The 20,125-nt window shown below is 37.4% G+C and overlaps 1 protein-coding gene across 3 annotated transcripts in view; it reads left to right on the top strand.

The window, feature by feature from the left end:
* Positions 1-8,002: 8,002 nt before the first annotated feature.
* The window catches only part of LOC307183788 (uncharacterized protein), a 693,054-nt gene continuing 680,931 nt past the window's right edge, over positions 8,003-20,125 (top strand). For all 3 annotated transcript variants that reach the window (XR_013827609.1, XR_013827610.1, XR_013827611.1), the window contains exon 1: positions 8,003-8,123. The gene's annotated coding sequence lies outside the window, so the exon portion shown is untranslated. The remainder of the gene's footprint in view (positions 8,124-20,125) is intronic.

Raw genomic sequence — 20,125 nt, 5'->3', positions numbered from 1 at the left:
GTTTCAGGCTCCCTGGTTGTGTTTCCTCACCCTCTTCGTGCCTCCTTCTCTCTTCTTTGTTCTCACACCTTCCCCACTTTTGATTCTCTGTGTATACGATAGGTAATTAAAGGCAACCAAAAGAGGATACTTTATCTCTTTTTCTCCAGTGCGGAGAATTTTAAATATTTCTTCTGTTGTGCTTGTTTTTGCCAACCTATCACCACTTTCACTTTTCCCGAACTCGCTTTTGTTTCATTGCATTCCCTACACAAAGTTGGTTCCCTCCACAAAAAGAAATGTGGTGCTACCTGTTAAAGAAATAATTTTCACACTGCTCCAAGTATTTTTTCCCTGAAGTGAAACATTGATGAATAACATCCAACGAACGGTCGAACTAGTGGTAAAAGTAGTTCAAAGATTATTTGCTGTGCAGCCACATATATACTCTGTAAATCTTTATTTACCAGTGAATTAGGGACACAATGATAATCACGTAGTCCAAGAAGGCTATTATTTCCAGAGAAATAAAAAAGTTTTTTTTTCAATCTTTAATTTAAACCCCAAATTGGCTTTTTTCAACCTGTGTTCTGTTGTTTGACACAGCAGTTCCATCCAGACCATAGTTAATCTTAACATTAGGATCATTATTCCATTAAAAGTCTAGGCTATAAATCATACTTTTTTATGTGAGAAAAATACCAGGAAGAATAGTAAGATTGAGAAATGTATGTTTTGGGAAAAGTCATTATAAAATCTTTGCTTATTTTTCTTCTTGGTAAAGATATGCAAGATTCTTTACCTTTTAGAGGGTTCAATTATGGAATATCTTTGAAAGCTATAAAAACACAATGTTTTAACTTTCAAGTTAGGAGTATAGAACACAGGTTTATCATACTACTATTGTTATCCCTAAACAAACAAAAAACTTGTAAACATGTAGATTTTATAATGGATTTGGTTTCCCTATCAAGTGAAGCATATATATGTATATATTTGTATATGTGTGTATATATATATAGTATTGTGTTGCATTGTATGGTATGGTATGATATGGCATGGTATGGTATGGTCTGGTATGGTATTGCATTGTATTAGTATTGCATTGCTTACCACTTCTGACAATATTCTGCTATTGATGTTGGCAGAGACAAAATCCGAGAACAATATAAATTTTTTTTCTAAATCTGAAAACCTTGAAAAAGATTCGCCTTTGACAAAATACAAGGGCTAGTAATTAAGCTATTTCTTTCCCTTCCCTTCTCTTCCCTTCCCATCGCCTTTCTCTGTTTCTTCTTCTCCTTTCTCTTTTCATATTATAGGCTGGAGAACTTGAAAATATATCAAGCCAGATGAGTGACTATGTGGGACCATAGCATGTGCCCAGGCAGATGTAGAGACTATTATCTATTTCCTCCCTCAAACAGGGATCCATCAGTTGTCTTCTCTTAGAAGTACTTAGAGAATGTAAGTCTGGTTTAAAAATTGCTTTATGTTTTATCAATCTAAATTTTCTCTATAAAGATTGAGGTTTGTTTTGTATATTTTTTCTAAGCTGCTCAAAGAAAACATAAATATGAGTAGAGAAATATGGATTCTAGTTACAGTTAACTTTTAAGTTTGATGTTAAGCATGACATTTATGCTATTCAGGAAACATTTTTATTTATCTATCAAATATATATGTTACATTAGCTGCTCTCTAAGATTTCTTGTAGTTTTTAAGCTGTAAGAGTTTGTGATACTAAGTATCACTTTACTTTGTGTTAAAGTGTGGCATTATTTAATGTAAAATTATCACTGAGCATAACTGGTGCAGTCCATGGCTAACTCAACACCCCCTGGTAATAAAACTTACCCTTCAATTCTCCAAACAAACAAAATTTCAAAACCAGTTTAGTGGACATTTGTTGATATCTTCTTTTATAACCCTCTCCTCAATCCCTTTTGAAAACACTTGCCAGTTTCTCTTGTGGGCATCTAGTGGTGAAGCCAAAAACCTAGGTAGACTAAGCCAGTCAGATCAGTTCATTTCATTGATTGTATGCTTTGGTTCTGGGGTTGCCATCCCATTCTCATGTCACCTTAGTTCTAATAGAAGTGAAATTCAGGGTTTTGCTGAGAATTCAGGAGTAAAGATATTCTCTTTTCCTGCTACATGTGGATAAGGAAGCATGTATACCATGCATTAGCAGCCATCTTGAGATCATAAAATACGCTGGTTTTAGGAATATGTAAACATCTTGGCATGCAGAGTGAGATATGGGACGCACACACACATACATACACACATTCACATGCACACACAACTTTTGTGATACCGTTGAGCCTAAACTTTCTGGGTATTTCTTTTATTGGTGACCAAAGCCAATGTTTAGCTTTTTAAGTGTGCTAGCTAAAGTAAGTTCAGGGGATTAATCACAATTATATGGGGGGAAAGCAACTACATGATGGAACAAAATTAGGAGAGGTCCTTAAATCACGGTGAAGGATCCTCAGCTGGTTAAATAAATGGTGATATAATGTGAAAAGTATGAGCTTTGGAGGAAGGTAAACTTTAGTTTAAATCCTGACTCATTTACTTAGCATTTACTTAGCATTAGCTAACATTTATTGACCATTTACTGTGTACTGAGTGCTTCTTTTTATCTCATGTAATCCTTTTAATGATTCTTTTACAGGTACTATTTTTAATCTCCATTTTACAAATGAGAAAACTGAGGATTAGAGAAGCTAAGGACATAGTTGTTATGTGGCATAGTTCGGTTTCAAACCCAGGTGTGCACTATCCAGAATCTTCATTTTTTTACTTATCCACAGGTGTATTTTATTTGGCCTATGTATTATATTTTTAAATTGTTTGAGCCAGCATTTAAAAATTGAAGGACTTCATGTGAAAATCCAGACTTGCATCTTCCCTTGAAAAATGTGTCCATATCCTAGGGGAACTATCAACTAGAGAGTTACTCTGTCTCCTCCATTTAGTCAAGACATGACCTCTACAGTTTGCCATAATATCTATCCTTCTATATTGTTGTCCTGACTGCAAAGCTGGGACAATAAGCAGTGACCATTTCTTTCACATTGTTGCCTTTCTTATAATAGAGAAAATGTACCTTCAAAAATGAAGGATGGATCTAGAGGGTGGGGATTTTCAAGGAAAAGGAGACAGTGTTCTCTTTTTCTTCTTTCAGATTTATTGAGATATAATTGATATATAACATTGTCTAAGTTTAAGATGTACGTGTTGATTTGATACACTTATATCCTACAAAAGGATTAACACCATAGCATTAGCTAACACCTCCATCATGTCACATAATTACCCTTTCTTTTTTTGTGGTGAGAACATATAAAATTATAGTCAATAATACTGTATTGTATACTTGAAAGTTGCTGTACTCTTAATTCTAGAGGCAAAGAAAATTTTTCTTGTTTCATATGCAAGTGCCACACCTAATTTATTCGTTTGTCTTACCTGCTTGGCTCCTGTGAACATTTGAGTTTGTGAAACTTGCACTAAACAATACTTTTTTTTTTTCTGTGTAATTTGGGAGTCTCTTCTTCAAGCCTTCTTTTCCTCATTTTAAGAATGGAGATTTTATGACAGGATTAAATGAGATAACCTATTTAAACATCTTAGCTTAATACCGGTTCTGGTGGTTGCTCAGAAAAAGAAGCCTTAGCTTCTCTAATCATTCTTTTTCAGGTATGAATGTGGCCTACATTACTGTAATACAGTTGTTAACACAGTATTTTTTTTTAACATCTTTATTGGAGTATAGTTGCTTTACAATGGTGTGTTAGTTTCTGCTTTATAACAAAGTGAATCAGTTATACATATACACACATTCCCATATCTCCTCCCTCTTGCATCTCCCTCCCTCCCACCCTCCCTATCCCCCGCCGCTAGGTGGTCACAAAGCACCGAGCTGATCTCTCTGTGCTATGCGGCTGCTTCCCACTAGCTATCTATTTTACGTTTGGTAGTGTATATATGTCCATGCCACTCTCTCACTTTGTCACAGCTTACCCTTCCCCCTCCCCATATCCTCAAATCCATTCTCTAGTAGAAAAACAAATACCGTATGCTAACACATATATATGGAATCTAAGAAAAAAAAAAAAAGGTCATGAAGAACCTAGGGGCAAGACGGGAATAAAAACACAGTATTTTATTTTTTTTACCTTAATGGCTTTGCTGTCTATATCATTTGCAAACTATTATCTACTTGGTCTTTTGCCTCATGGACCTGTGGATAGTGCCTTTTGAATTTGAGGGCTGTAAAGGGAAAATGAATTAGTGCCATGTGGATGAGATTTCAGTGGGCTGAAACTTCGCATGGTATGAGAGAAATCAAGTAGCGGTGTCTGTTTCCTCAAACTGCCATCCGAGAGAGAAGGTTTATGACAGAAAGAGGCCAAATTGCACATCTAGAATAAAATAGGTACTGACTGTCAAGAAAGAGAGGCACTTTAATTGGTGATGGTACTGTCAAATTTCCCAGAAGCTGTCACCATGGGAGTGACCCCTCCAGAGGAATGTTAGGTCAAATGAGGGAAGAAAAATATATCCTTCTCAGTGCCTTGCCCTTTTGGAGCCATTCAGTATGCCAGGTAAAATAAGAGTTTCATGATAGGAAAGTCAATCCCAATATCTATCTGCCTTTAACTTTGGAGAAAAATAAATATTATTTATAGTCATCAACATATCCTGGAATTTAGCCCATCATTGAAAGGATTGAATTTTAAACATTTAAAGCAATAAAAAGTAATACTGTTTAATTTAACCCTTTTACTGTACAGTGACTTCTCTGAATTTTTCCAGCTGGTTAACTAGATACTGGAAACCAAGTCTTTTAACTTTCAGGGTAGTGGTCTTTTCACTGTACTATGCCTGTGATTGTGGTTCTTTTGTGAGCTGATGCTTAAAGGACACTGTTAACATTCAAAAAAAATATAGTGAGAGTGGATGCCTATCCATGATCCTCTCAGCCCCCTTAACTTATTGAGGTCTGCTTCCTTTTGGGGAGCAGGTAATTGCTCTCTCCACCCACATGGATTAGAGGGAGCTGCTATATTTGTACAATATGACCCTTGCTCTTTAACCACAACCAATTTGTTGAATGGTAGGTCTATAAATCAAAGCAGTCAAATCAATCCTTTCCATGAAAATTTGGAATTGGGACTTTGAAAAAATAAGATTGACCTCTTTTTGATTGGCTGAATTTGTAACATATAAATTCAGTAGCCTGTGGCTACTCTATTAACTAAAAAACAGAAAGCTAGTTGAAATGAAGAAGACATTAAATTAATTGCAGAGGGAAGCAGCAATGAGAGGGGGAGGAGGACTCCTTGCGTTCCCCATTTCCAGTCTTGTGCTCCATGAGATATCACTGTAATCTCCTAATGGAGTCCCTCTTCTATTTAAAGTAGTTCAAGGGGGTTCTCTCTAAATATCTTTCATTTTTTTATAATCAGAGTCCAAAATTCTCATTTGATATTTTGTATCTTTATATTTGGGGTTTTCTTTTTTTTTTCTTGCGGTACGCGGACCTCTCACTGTTGTGGCCTCTCCCGTTGCAGAGCACAGGTTCCCGGCGCGCAGGCTCCGGACGTGCACGCGCAGGCTCCGGACGTGCACGCGCAGGCTCCGGACGCGCACGCGCAGGCTCAGCACGCACACGCGCAGGCTCCGCGGCCGTGGCTCACGGGCCCAGCCGCTCCGCGGCATGTGGGATTTTCCCGGACCGGGGCACGAACCCGTGTCCCGTGCATCGGCAGGCGGATTCTCAACCACTGCGCCACTAGGGAAGCCCTGATATTTGGGGTTTTCTTGATGGCAAGTTGCATCTTGTTTCTTCTTATCAGTGGACGGTATATAATAGTATATACCACTTACAAAGCACTTTCTGTGTGCCAGGCACCATCGTAGGCACATTATAAACATTATCCCTAAGCCTTAGCCTACAAATAAGGAAATAATATGGACATTTTAGAAGTGCCATTTAGAATGATTAAGTAACTTGCCCAAGATTCCTCATCTCATAAGTGACAGAGCAAACTTTATACCTATTTCTTTATTTATTCCTTGCAAAACATCTCATTAAATGCCTACTATCTTCCAAGTATTCCAAAGGCACCGAATATGCATAAATGAGCCAGACAAGGTCTCAGCTCTCATGGTTCTACATTTTAATGGAAGATGCAGGCAATAAACAAACAAGTAAGTATAAATATAAAGCAGTGGTAAAGGATATAGTGAATACAATATGAGATGGGGTAAAAATGAGAGAATGGGGACTATTTTACGTTAAAATTGTCAGAAAAGTACCCTTTGAAAAAAGGACCTAAATGGAGAAAAGAGTAGCCAAGAAAAGACCTGCCGGAAATGCTTTCCAGGTAGAAGCAACAGCAGGTGCAAAAAAACTCTTGCTAATAGATAAATTAATCAATGGAATGTTAGAAATCCTAGAAATATATCCATATATCCAAATATTTCATGTTTATATATGAAAACATTATATTACAGAAGTGCTGTACTGATGATTTGAAAAAAGGTGGGCTTAGCAATAAAAAAGTTAATGGGCACACGTTTGTTTATGTGGAAAGATATGATATTGAATCCCACTTCTACACACCCACACACAAACATCAATTCTTGGTGACATTAATTATAAAAGATGTAATTACATATTTTTAGAGAAACATATTCTTTTTTTTTTTTTTTTTGCGGTACGCGGGCCTCTCACTGTCGTGGCCCCTCCCGTTGCGGAGCACAGGCTCCGGACGCGCAGGCCCAGCGGCCATGGCTCACGGGTCCACCCGCTCCGCGGCATGTGGGATCTTGCCGGACCGAGGCACGAACCCGCGTCCCCCGCATCGGGCAGGCGGACTCTCAACCACTGCGCCACCAGGGAAGCCCGAGAAACATATTCTTTATTATATTCTTAAACACGACACAAACCGTCAAATTATACAGGAGAAAATTACTAACTTTACATTAAAGGTAAGACCTTACATTTATCAAAAGACTAAATCATGAAAGTGCAAACTAAAAACAATGATGTATTTGTAATACTTATGACTCTCATAGGATTAATATCCAGACTGTCTTGTACACGATGTTCTAATGATGAATACATAGGTGATGATGATGATGACACAAAAACATCTTAAATAGTTCTTTCCATATAGTTATTAGATTTTCACACAAAGACACGCACACATACACAACAGATAGGTTTATTAAGTGTACAACATGATGATTATTTACTACATTAAGTAGAAATGGATCATCATAAACGTCTTCATCTTTGTCGCCTTCACGTTTAGTAGGCTAAGGAGGAAGAGAAGGAAGGGTTGGTTTTGCTAAGGAGTCACAGAGGCAGAAGAGGTGGGGGAGGTGAAGGGAGAAAAGAGGGGCAGGCACACTCGGCAAACTTTATGGAAATACACTGTAATTTCTGTCTGACTTTCTAATTTCTCTGAAGTTTTTTATATGGTGCCAATCCTTTGCTGGAATTAAACTCTCCAGCTTTATATACTTTGCCTTCCTTTTGCTTTAAGTTGTCATATATTGACTTCACTTTTTCTCCAATCCTATTAGGGTCTACAGGTATCCTTTCTTATAACAATCCTGCACCCACATAGAAGCTGCATTGTTAATAAGAGATTAAAAGTTATTTTGCAAAATACAAGGTTTTCGTGCCTGCTGGTATAGCTGCAGGGATGGCTTCATGAATTTGCTTTTCTTTTTTTACAATGGTCCTTACACAGGATTCACTTATCTTGAAATGGCAGCAACAACAGCTGCAGACCTCAATTTACGGTACATAGCAAGCAATTCAGACTTTTCCTGTAATGTCATGACCTTTCTCTGCTTCTTCGGAGCACTTCCAGCACCACTAGTAGCACTTTGCATGGGTTTCATGGTGTTATTCAAGGTTTAAGGTATTTCACTAAATACGATGGAAAACACGCGAGAACTGCGAGAGCTCATGTTCCCGCGAGATGAGATTTTACGGGCGAGACGCACGGGCTCAGGTGGAGATGATTGGCGTCTCTGGCGTTTGAAGCTGATGCAGCGCTCGAGCTCCCCGCAGTAGCAACAGGAGGTGGCTGTGAAATTATAACAGGACTACGGTATGTACTACCGTTAATTTTATGCAGTTATGACTTAATTCTTCAACTTTACATTTGTTTACATTTTTCTTGTCTGTAAGTGGCGCCATGTACAGTTTGTATACATAAGTTTTGGTAAATTTTAACTTTTTATGATAGATTTCTGTATATTTTATAGTAGTAAATGATAAAATAGACTAGTATCTACATATAATTTATGAATTTATGACGTACCTAACTTTTTCTTAATTTTTTCGATATTTCTAGACTACTAGGTTCATCTGCGAGTTTTTTCAAATTGTTGCAAATCTCCAAAAATTTTCCAGTATGTTTATTTTTAAAAAATCCCTGTATAAGTGGACCCCTGTTGTTCAAGGGTCAACTGTATAATCACGTGGGAAACGTTAGTATTATCTAGGAGAAAAGCAGATGCATGTACCTTAAGAACAGCAATTGTATAAGGTATTGCACGCTCACACCTTGGATAAACTCTTACACATTTCTAAGTGATAAGATACGTGTATTTATCACAGCTTTTTTTCTTAATAGAGGAAACAGTCCAACTTCCATCATTAAAAACAGTAGATAAGCAAATTTGGTTTGTGCCTACAGTGGTTTACTATTTAGTAATGAAACGTAGATGGATTTTAAAAACAATGCGGATCAATCAATAAATAAAAGTGGTGTAAAGATCTACCTAAACCTTAAAAACATGCATGAGCAAGCTTTTCAACTAGGGACATCTGTTTGTAGGGCAAGTCGAAGGAAAACCAAATGATGATTAAAAGAAATTTAGTACAGCTGTTACCTCTCAGCTGGGTATGGAGGGCCTCTGTTCAGGGAGGAACATGCAGAGATCTTCAAAATACCCATAAGGGTCTCTTCCTTAAGCTAGGTTCTGGGTGCTAGGTGTTGTTTTTATCATTATTTAAACCATACATCTAACAAACTTTAAGCATTATAGGTGCTATTTTCTATGCACAAAATAGTTCACAATTGAAAAATAAATAAAACATAAATACACCATAACACTATACTTCCACAATGCAAACAGAAAGCAATCATTTTCCCATGCTAGTACAATTCAGATTGATTCTCTTTATTTCTTCCTTTAAGCATCCCTAAAATTCTTTCACAGGAAACCAGTTTATTCCTCATTTATCATTTTATACCCTGTTTCTCGGCTTTAAAATTTGGTGAAAGAAATACCAATTTCATGTTTGGATATGGGTAATCAAATGTGCAGTTGAGTAAGTAAAATGTAAATTGTTATTGTCAAATACTGTTTTGCACTTCTTTATGTACCAAAGACAACTTGTTTTCTTATTAGATGCTTTGAAAGCCCTTCAGAACTTTGATAAGTAGCAATCTGTAAAGAAGAGTTTGAGCTTTTAATTTATTTTTTTCTATAGAGATGAACTAGAAAAAAATTCTTACTATAAGTGCATGAAATTGAAGGCTGGAAGAAGAGATGTGTAGTAAAGGAAGACAATAGAAATTTATGTGCATAGTATTCTATTTTTTCCCTAAATATTGTTCTCTGTTCTTCATGGCTGGCTTCTTATTCTTTGATAATACTGCCCAAGCATTTTGATCGATTAAGAAAGAACTTCTGATCCACCTATACAAAGGTAGTAACCTTCAACTAATGCCACTTTTAATTTCCCAGTAATTGTAATTTATAGTTGATATAGGAAGAAGACCAAAGATAAGGACCATTTAGGGAAAAGGCTTATTTTTCTGTCTCTGAAAGGTGCCACATGTAATATAAAGAGTAGTAAAGATTGAAGCTAGTTGGGCTCTAGGAACAAAGTTCCTTCTACTGAGTATCTTTTTTCCCTTATTTCTTACTGTGGCTCAGGTCAGAGTATCTAATTCTTTCCAATACTAAATCCTCTATTTAAAAATATAATAAAGGGCTTCCCTGGTGGCGCAGTGGTTGAGAGTCCGCCTGCGGATTCAGGGGACACGGGTTCATGCCCCGGTCCAGGATGATCCCATGTGCCGTGGAGCAGCTGGGCCCGTGAGCCATGGCCGCTGAGCCTGCGCGTCCGGAGCCTGTGCTCCGCAACGGGAGAGGCCACAACAGTGAGAGGCCCGCGTACCACAAAAAAAAAAAATATATATATATATATATACATATAAAAAATAAAATTGTACTTTAAAAACAGTGGTATATTGGTTCAAATCTTTAAATTTCCTTCAGTGCATCAGACAGCTAGAATTAAATCATTAAAAATACCTGTATGCCAAGACATGGACATGAACTGCAGAAGCTCTGAGTTATAAATCAAACTTTTGGAACTATGTAGCACTTTTTCTGTAGAGTTAACCTATATTTTTCTTTCAAGAATTGGGGGGGATTATCTTCCCCCCATTTGCTTTAGAAGCACAGCACTCAGGGATGTAGAGGGACTTTGGGGGCTTGTGCATTATCACATTTGGTCTTCGCTCTTCATATCAATTATGGTTCTTTAGTCGAAAGCAAATAAAACAAACTCGGATAAGCCTAAGCAAAGTAGATATTTGTTAAAAGGATATAGAGTAGTTCGGAGAATTGTTGAACAATTGTGTAAAGATTGTAAACTTTATAAATGACTACAGTTGCTCTGAAAATTCAGGGAGCAGAAATGGATGGTCCTTATAGGGTACTTCTTTTGGATGAATGAACTTGAACTTTTTAATCTGTGGGTTTTTCTGCTTAAAATTCAAGTTCCAGGAAGAGAGCATCTGGCATCCTGCTCACCCTTGGCCAGGAGTTGAGGGGATCTTGATCTATTTTCCCGCTAAATTTATATTCAAAGAAAAATCAGGGTCCTGTGACTGACACACACACACACACACACACACACACACACACACACACACAGGAATTGATGCTGGTATAGCAGTAAACTACAAACAAAACAAAACAAATTATGGAAACATATTGCCACAGCATTAATAGTCGGGATACATTGCCTAGCAGAGCTCTTTTGCTTCTCTCCTACTTTTACGATGACATACATCATTTCAGTGGACAACCCATTTACAATATTAGAAATGGGGGATGTTAGTAACTTTCCAACTAAAATAGGCTGCAAAGGAGGCAAAAGTGGAAGAATTACGATCAGTCTGGAAAGCATTAGTGAATATAGCAATCTGGACTAGAGGAATTCTTAGAATTAAATGACTAAGTCTGCAGTTTGTTCTTCAGTAGATGGATGTTTATGCCAAGGGAATGGTTGTTTCACTGTATTTTATTACGCTCCACTATTCTCTCAAATTAATAAAAAGTTCCTTTGCCTTTGTTGACCAGAAAACACACATAATTTGGTGGGCTCAGGTAAAGAATATGCCCTGGGATCCAATGAGGTGACATTAATAGCAGGTTAGGGAACTGAGTTACCCATGTTGTATAAACAAAAGGCTTCCTTAGATTTCTTATCTGGTAGCAGAGAACTTTGTGACCGAGTTTCCAATAACAATAAGGTGTTACCTCTGTCTGGGATTTGGGCTCATAAACCTTCCCCCTGGAGAAATTGGGAATGCATATTGCCCATTTATAGTATAGTGGCTCTACTTTATGATACCATTATCTTCTAAAATATGAGCACTCCTGTTCATTAAATTACTCCTTAATGTTTATTGTCTAATCAAACTGGATGAAATTAAAGTCAAATTGATTTTCATTTTAATTTGTGGGAGGCGTTATCAAGATTTTTATGGGAGAGTTTCTTGAAGAAACAATGAGTTGCTCTTGAGTTTGAGGTTTAAATTTGCAGAGTCTCAAGAACCAATGGATACTCACTTGTGCTGAACATTGTAAATTGTTTAATATTTATCTTCTCTTTCTTCATGAGTAACATTTCCATGAATTGTGGAGATAGGGAAGGGAAGCAATGTGCCCTGCTCAAGAAACAAAAAACAAAACCAAAGTCCTGCAATGCCCAGTCTTCCTGGCAGATAAAAATGACTGATGTGTAAGCAGGAGTCATTTATTTGGTAGAGACTCCAGGAAAAAATTTGTAAAGGGAGCAACTTGGTGACAAGATGCACGCTGTCTGTCCTTCCCCCTTTTCCCATCTTCCACCCTTCTCTGGGAACATTATGGTTGCAGTGGCATATTCTCTGTTTCCATTGAGACAACCTTGAGAATGAAAGGCACATGCTAAAGACGATGTGACAGTAAGATGGAAGAGGCTTAGGACAATGAGAATATTGTCCATCTTTCATATCAGCCCTGGTTGTCCTACTTCTTCTGGGCTTCCATATTGAGAAAATAAAACTGTATCTTGCTCAAACAACTGTTATTTGAGGCCTGTTTTAGCAGCTGAATACAATTCCAAATTCATGTGATGCTTTTAATAGTTTTATGTTCTTGGTCTGCTTTCCAAACTAAACCATTTTAAGCTCATGGGAAGATTGTGGGAAGGCCAAACTAGAGAGAGCAAAAATGAGAAGTAAGAAGGTGTAGAAGTAAACGAGGCAAAGAAATGCAGAGCAAGGGCAGAAATTATAAAAAAACAATTAAGAATTTTAAAAGTACCCCCAGGGAGCTTCTACGTTGATTAATACTGTAACCATATGAGTAACTCTGGTAGCACATGTTAAATATACAATACAGTACCGTTAGCTATAGGTACTATGCTCTATATAGTAGATCTCCAGAACTTATTTTGTATGGCTGAAACTTTGTAACCTTTGAGCATCACCTCCTCATTTCCCTTCCCCTCAGCCCCTGACAACCATCATTATGTTGTCTGCTTCTATGAGTTTGACTATTTTAGATTCCACGTGTAAGTAATATCATGTAGTATTTGTCTTCGTGTCTAACTTCTTTCACTTAGCACAATGTGCTCCAGGGCTACCCATGTAGATCTTATGTTACGTGTTCTTACCAGACACAGAAAATAAAAATAGCAATATTAATAGTAACAAAGGGAGTGAGAAGCAAGTTTGGGAGGTGATGGATATGTCTGTGGCCTTGATGGTGGTGATGTTCCATGCATGTATTCTTATCTCCAAACTCATAGATTTGTATACATTAACTATGTAGAGATTTTTACATGTTAATCATACCTTAATAAAATCGTTAAAAAAACGAAGCAGATAGGCTTCACTTCTTCATATCTAGGTTGACTCTAGTGTGGAGAACTCATCTCTTTCCGTCATGTGTGGGTTTTTAAATAGCAGATGTTTGTTCTTAAATCCTTCTTAGAACAGGAATGGTACCAATAAATGTATAAATTAATATCTAAAAAGTAACTAAATGAACATATATAAACTGTCTTGTAAAAGGCATATCTTGTTTCTGCCAGGCCAGTATCTAGTTTCCTGTCTTTTAGTAGCTGCAGCCTGATTTTGAGGAGTACCTGCCCCTACCACAGTCTAAGATTTGGATGAGACTGACCTCTATCTTGGCACCATGGTTAGGCAAACAACCCAGGCGTGGACATATTTCACCCCCTTCCACGATGACTGGTACAGGAATCATCAATGTGACATGAGTCAGACCAGTAGAATGTAATCTAGTAAAGGCTGGGGCAGAGGAGCTTCTGTTTTGCTACCTGTGCAGAACGAGGAATCTTGGAGCAGCCTGTGACATCTCAGGAGAGAGCCTGCCTGAAGATGATGCCAACACAGGAAAGCAGACTTGAGAGACAGAGAGGAACAGATTTCTGGCTACATCACTTTCAATAAGTTCTCCAAGTGATTTTGTGCAGGTCGTCCAAGGCTCAACTTTGGAAAACATTGTTTTATGCTTCAGCCTTACTAAAAAGGCTACCTAGAGAAATACCCTAAACAAATCAGAGACCTATTTTCCTAACATCCCTGTTACTTGCTTATTTCTTGTGTATGTTAAACTCATATTTCCATTGCTTGAGATTTTTTATGCTTGTTAATTTCAGGTGTACAGCATAGTGATTCAGTATATTTGCAGATTATACTCCATTATAAGTTATTACAAGATAATTCCCTGTGCTATACAGTATATCCTTGTTGCTTATCTGTTTTATACCTAGTGGTTTGTATCTGTTAATCTCATGCCCCTAATTTGTTCCTCCCTGCTTCCCTTTTCCCTTTGGTAACCACAGGTTTGTTTTCTATGTCTGTGAGTCTGTTTCTGTTCTGCATATACATTTATTTGCATTATTTTTTAGATTCCACGTGTAAGTGATATCATACAGTATTTGTCTTTCTCTGTCTGACTCTCCGGTTTCTTTATCACATTGGTCTCGGTGTTGACAACTTTATTTATCTTCTCCTTCTCCCTATGGGAAAAGGGCCAAAGCTGATGAGACTGGGAGCTGGAGCTAGTGACTGGGTGAAAAAGACTGAGGATTCATCTTTTCTCAGAATCTGTTACCCTGGTTACTGCACTTTAACCTAGGCATTTGTTCCCAGAAAACAGAAAAAGATTTTGCCACATTCATAGAAGCCCCCAATTCCAAAACACCATCCAGTAATCCCCCAAAGTACTATAACCTATGTTGAACTAACACACAGAAACAATCTCTTTTTCCCTAGATGCACATTCTGTGGCAATATTTTCTCAGAAACTGTACCTTGGTGGGCCATTCTGCTCTGCTACTTTAGCTATTAAGCCTACAGTGTGGCTTTGTTAGCACCAAAATATGTTTTCATATTATAATCATTGCTGTAATAAATGGGATAACAGAGAGTATCTATTGAGTAAGGCTTCAGTGGACCCACAGGAGTTGTATATTATATAAAAAACGAAAATGAATTCAAGACTGTAAAACACAAAACTTCCTTTCCCAGCAGCAGTATGCCAACCTGTAAACTACAGTCATAGGTGTTTTCCACAATCAAAAGTCTAATGCCAATCCCTATCGTTATTCCGGCTTCCTAAACGGAAGTATTTCTTCTGTAAACAACCTAAAGTTTGATTCCAAAGATAACCTTTTCTCCTAGAGGGAAATATCACAATCCTATGCTTTCTGAAGAACAGTGTAAAACTTGTATCTTATTTTGTGCTCCCATTTTAAGTGCATATATGATTTCTGTTAAGGTACTCTGTCTGACTTTTTAAGAACATATATTTTGTTAATTTAATAGCATTCTGGGTGAGCAGGCTAGTAAAATATTGGGGACCAGAAATTTAAAAAATGTAAGATCACAAAAGTTAAGAAATTGAATTGCCACTTGTTTTCAATTTACTTACCTGAGAAAATAGTATTTGCTATTATCTAGTACAAAATAATATTGCAGACTAAATTTAATATTTCTACATGAAATTATTTGAAGATGTTAGAATATGTTCTCTTAGGAAAAACAACGTGGTAAGTTATGTGAATGGGTAAATCCACATGCAGATATTTTTCTCCTTTCTGCCTTGTGTTTCTTTCAGTTCAAGGAAAATGCCCAGAGTACAAGATAACTCCCAAACCACGCCTAAGTCTTCACTTGCCTTCTGTTTATTCAATCAATCACTCGATTATATAGCAAGTATTTGAAGGACCTCCCTCCTTCCCCTCCTCCCTCCCTCCCTCCATTCTTTCCTTATTTCCTTGAATATTTAAGTTCTATTCTCTTAGCAAATATCAATTATATACTATAGTGTTATCAACTGTAGTCACCATGTTTTACATAAGATCCTCAGACTTCATTTTATAGCTGAAAATCTGTACCCGTTTACTAACCTCCACCTATTTCCTCCACTTTCCGGTCCTTGGCAGCCAGTTTACGCTGTTTCTGTGAGTTTGGCTTTTTTATGTGCCACATGCAAGTGAGGTCATACAGTATTTGTCTTTCTCTGTCTGACATTTCATTTAGCGTAATGTTCTCAAAGTTCATCCAGGTTGCTGCAAACAGCAGGATTTCCTGCTTTCTCTTGGCAGAATAGTATTTCATTGTGTACCTCTTTATCTGTTCATCCATTGACAGATATTTCGGTTAATTCCATATCTTGGCTATTGTGAATAATGCTGTAATGAACATGGGAGTGCAGATATCTCTTTTATATCCTGTTTTCATTTTCTTTGGATAAATTCCCAGAAGTGAAATTGCTGGATTGTGTGGTAGTTCTATTTTTAATTTTTTGAGGAACCTCCATATTATTGTCCATAGTGGCTGCACCAATTATATTCCCATCAGGAGTGCACGAGGGTTCCCTTTTCTCCACATCCTTGGCAATACTTGTTATTTCTTGTCTTTTTTTAAAAAATTTATTTATCGTATTTATTTTATTTTCTTGGCTGTGTTGGGTCTTGCTGCGCGCGGGCTTTCTCTAGTTGCAGTGAGTGGGGGCTGCTCTTCATTGCGGTGCGCGGGCTTCTCATTGTGGTGGCTTCTGTTGTAACAGAGCACGGGCTCTTGGTGCACGGGCTTCAGTTGTTGTGGCATGCGGGCTCAGTAGTTGTGGCTCACGGTCTCTAGAGTGCAGACTCAGTAGTTGTGGTGCACGGGCTTAGTTGCTCCACAGCATATGGGATCTTCCTGGAGCAGGTCTCGAACCCGTGTCCCCTGCATTGGCAGGTGGATTCTTCATCACTGTGCTGCCAGGGAAGCCCTATTTCTTGTCTTTTTGATAATAGCCGTTCTAAAGGGTGTGAGGTGTTATCATATTGTGGTTTTAATTTGCATTTCTTTGATGATGACTGATGTTGAGCACCTTTTCCTGTACCTGCTGGACATTTGTATGTCTTCTTTGAAAATATGTTTATTCAGATCTTCTGCCCATTTTTAATCATTTTGTTGTTGTTGTAGAGTTGTATGAATTCTTTATATACTTTGGATTTATTTATTCCTTACCATATGATTTGCAAATATTTTCTCCCGTTCCATAGGTTGCCTTTTCATTCTGTTGATGGTTTCCTTTGTTGTGCAGAAGCTTTTTTAGTTTGATGTAGTCTCACTTGTTGATTTTTGCTTTTGTTGCCTTTGGTTTTGTTGTCAAATCCCAAAAGTCATCACTAAGACCAATGTCAAGGCTTTTACCCCATGTATTTTCTTCCAGGAAGTTTATGGTTTCAGGTCTTATGTTCATGCTTGTTAATGCATTTTGAGTTGATTTTTGTGCATCATGCAAGATAGGGGTCCAGTTTCATTCTGTTGCATTGAGGATCTATTTTAGAAGGCATCAGAATCTCCTCAAGTGATTATAAATGAAAATTATCAGGCCTCATTCTCTGAACATCTCTCTCAGTAGATTAAGGATTTGGTATAAAAAAAATTTCAATTTTACCAGGTTTTGCAAGTACTTCTGATTCAGTCCTATAAGCCACACTAAGGAAAATATTGCCTTCCTGTATGCTATGTGTCCTAATGTCAGATGTGGTTGAAATGATCATACTATTTAAATCAGGGCTGGGTGCAGCAAGCAAGGAACCCAAGGTACAAAATTTAGGGAGGCATCCTTGCCATAACCCTGAGCTTGACCTATAGATTCAGGTAACCCAGCACTTTTTGTGAATTGTTGAATCCCCATCCCCACGCTGCGTCCAGGTGGAGGCTTGCATTTCATCATGACTTTGGCTCTCTGCCTTCTCAGAGAGAGCTAATAAAGTTCAGCTGATTGTCACGTAGATGGGCATTATGTAACTCCCTGTAATACCATATTTACTTTCAGATCATCAGTGAGTTAATTGAACAAATGGCAGAGATCCTGCCAAAATCTGAGGCCTTGTCCTCTGCCCTTGCAAGTAGTTTAAGTGTAATTTCATTTAAATAGTCCAAAAGCTTTTAAATAAATACAACTTGGCAGATAAATGATATTTGGGGAAGGTAAGAACAGAAGCTGTATGAAAGGGCCAAATTAAGTGAATAAATATTTCTCATAGAAGTAAGTCATATTAATTTGTGCTTTTCAAAGGTATTACTGTCCATACTTGCATTTACCTGTCAAGATGTTTATATTTATCTAACACATATTCTTTAGGGTATGTTGATCCTAGATGTAAGCAAAACATGACAGTGATGTGGCCTGTAAGCAGAGGGGCTCTGGATGTGACCAAGTGGAATAATGCTGTATTCCTCCTACAGATGACATTGCAGTTACTAATTGCTGAGTGCATTAGAATATACGTGAACCTCATACATCAGGGGTGTTTGTTCTACTCTTGAAGTTTTTCAGTTCAAAAAAGGTCAAAGATCTATTTCCTGACCAAAGAGAGTCAGCCATCTTCAGGTTTGCTCTGTACTATGTACTAAATTTAAATCTTCCTGTTATAATAAGCTAGTTGGGAACAGACCTACACTCTTAAATCTCTGATGCCGAGACTTTTCTTAACTCTGTTTCTGAGGATGTTGTCGGCCTCTCAGCATTTCAGTTGTTGCTAATCTTATTCAGCATCCCACATAGTTAGAGTTGCTACACATTCTAACTGTTCAGTCATCTCTTCCCTCCTTTATGAAACATGCTAACAGACTATGAAATGGAGGTGGGCTCCCTGTGCTCTTGCTTTGAGTCTAAAGGAAGTTAAATATAAAAACCCAGGAAGTGTCTGAATACACCTCCCTTTCAATGTGATCTTCAGTTAGTATATTTCCCTTGAGGTTGGCAGAGAAATGTGAATACAATTTTTGTTTAAAACTATCCAATTTCAACTTAAAATTTAAAGTCTTAAAATGTTCCTCTACTGATCCAGTGGGTGCCCTAGATTATAGAGGAATGGAGAGAGAGAGAGAGAGAGGAAGAAAAAACTTGGCTGAATCATTTGCTGTCTTGTGATATTTCATGTCGTATGCTGCTCGTCTTACTAGAAACGAATATATGTTAATTCAGATATTCAGATCTAAGAAGAGGGTATGACATGGGACAAACTAAGCTAGGTTGAAGACACCTACAGATATGTTGAGCTTTGGAAAACATCTGGATTTTGGAATGTTGGTCCAAACCTGTTTGCTTTCAGAGGGTCTCTCATAGGTGTGAAGAAAAAAACTTCCATTGTGATTTTTATTATTTTCTAATTTAGCAAAAGAGTAGAATTCATATCCCTAGTTTAACTCAAACCTGGGAATTTGCCTCTAATGCGTAGCCCAGTTTGTGAGCTTGACCTTTTCTAGAGTTTTTGGAAATGCAGGTGAGTAGAGAAGCTTGAGCTTATGAACTCCTGATTGTCAACAGTGTCTTCTTTCTTTTCCTCACATTTGAGAATTTTCTGTAATCAGTGTGACACTGGCTCCATAAAGCTTCTGTAAAAGTGCAAATAATTTTCCAATAAGGCACTGAACATTAAAACACCTGTCAGTACTTTATATTTGTAGTAGGGACCTAGTTTTAATGGAATATTGATAAAAGTCTCAACATTTGAGAACTTCCAAGAAAGGAGGGAAAACGGCATGCTGTCCAGGGGGGTCCTGGGTAAACTTAGGCACAGGCAGAATTAGGGCATCGAGCTCAGAGACAGGAGGACTGCCTCAGATATTGCTTATTTTAGTTTTCCTTGGGGCTGCCCACACAAAATTTTCGGTTAGTGACTCATCGAATTTCACCTCTCCTAAATGGATGCTATTTTCGCTATCTTAAGAGGTTCAACAAGGCTTTTCCACCAGAGAATATATTTCTGATAAGCAGAAGTCCTTAAGCAATTTTGTACCATGGACCTCTTATGGAACATGGTAAAGCCTGTGGACCTCTTTTTTGAATTATTAAAGGTAAAAAATAGAACACCTACGATTAAAGGAAACCTATCATGTTTAAATACAATCCTCAAAACAGAATAAAAACAAACCTGTGACATAGTAACATATATACTTCTTCAACACAATAATAGGATTTATTATTACCTAATTATTACCATAATTTTGAAGTAGTGGTGAACATTAATATATTGAACTATTTGCAGCAACTGCAGTGTAATACAAAAATATCTTGATTTTTCCTGATAGAACCATAGATTCTGCTAACAGTACTGGAATTTGTTGTCTGCATTCATGATTGAAGGAAAAGCTAAATCAGGTACAGGTTAGTGAGAAACAAAGGATATAATTTTTTTTAACATCTTTATTGGAGTATAATTGCTCTACATTGTTGCATTAGTTTCTGCTGTATAACAAAGTGAATCAGTGATACATAT

Source organism: Stenella coeruleoalba, assembly GCF_951394435.1.
Source record: "Stenella coeruleoalba genome assembly, chromosome: 3".
Classification (NCBI taxonomy): Eukaryota; Metazoa; Chordata; class Mammalia; order Artiodactyla; family Delphinidae; genus Stenella; species Stenella coeruleoalba.
The sequence above is the reverse complement of the archived record's forward strand: the minus strand, read 5'-3'. Positions and strand labels throughout refer to the sequence as shown.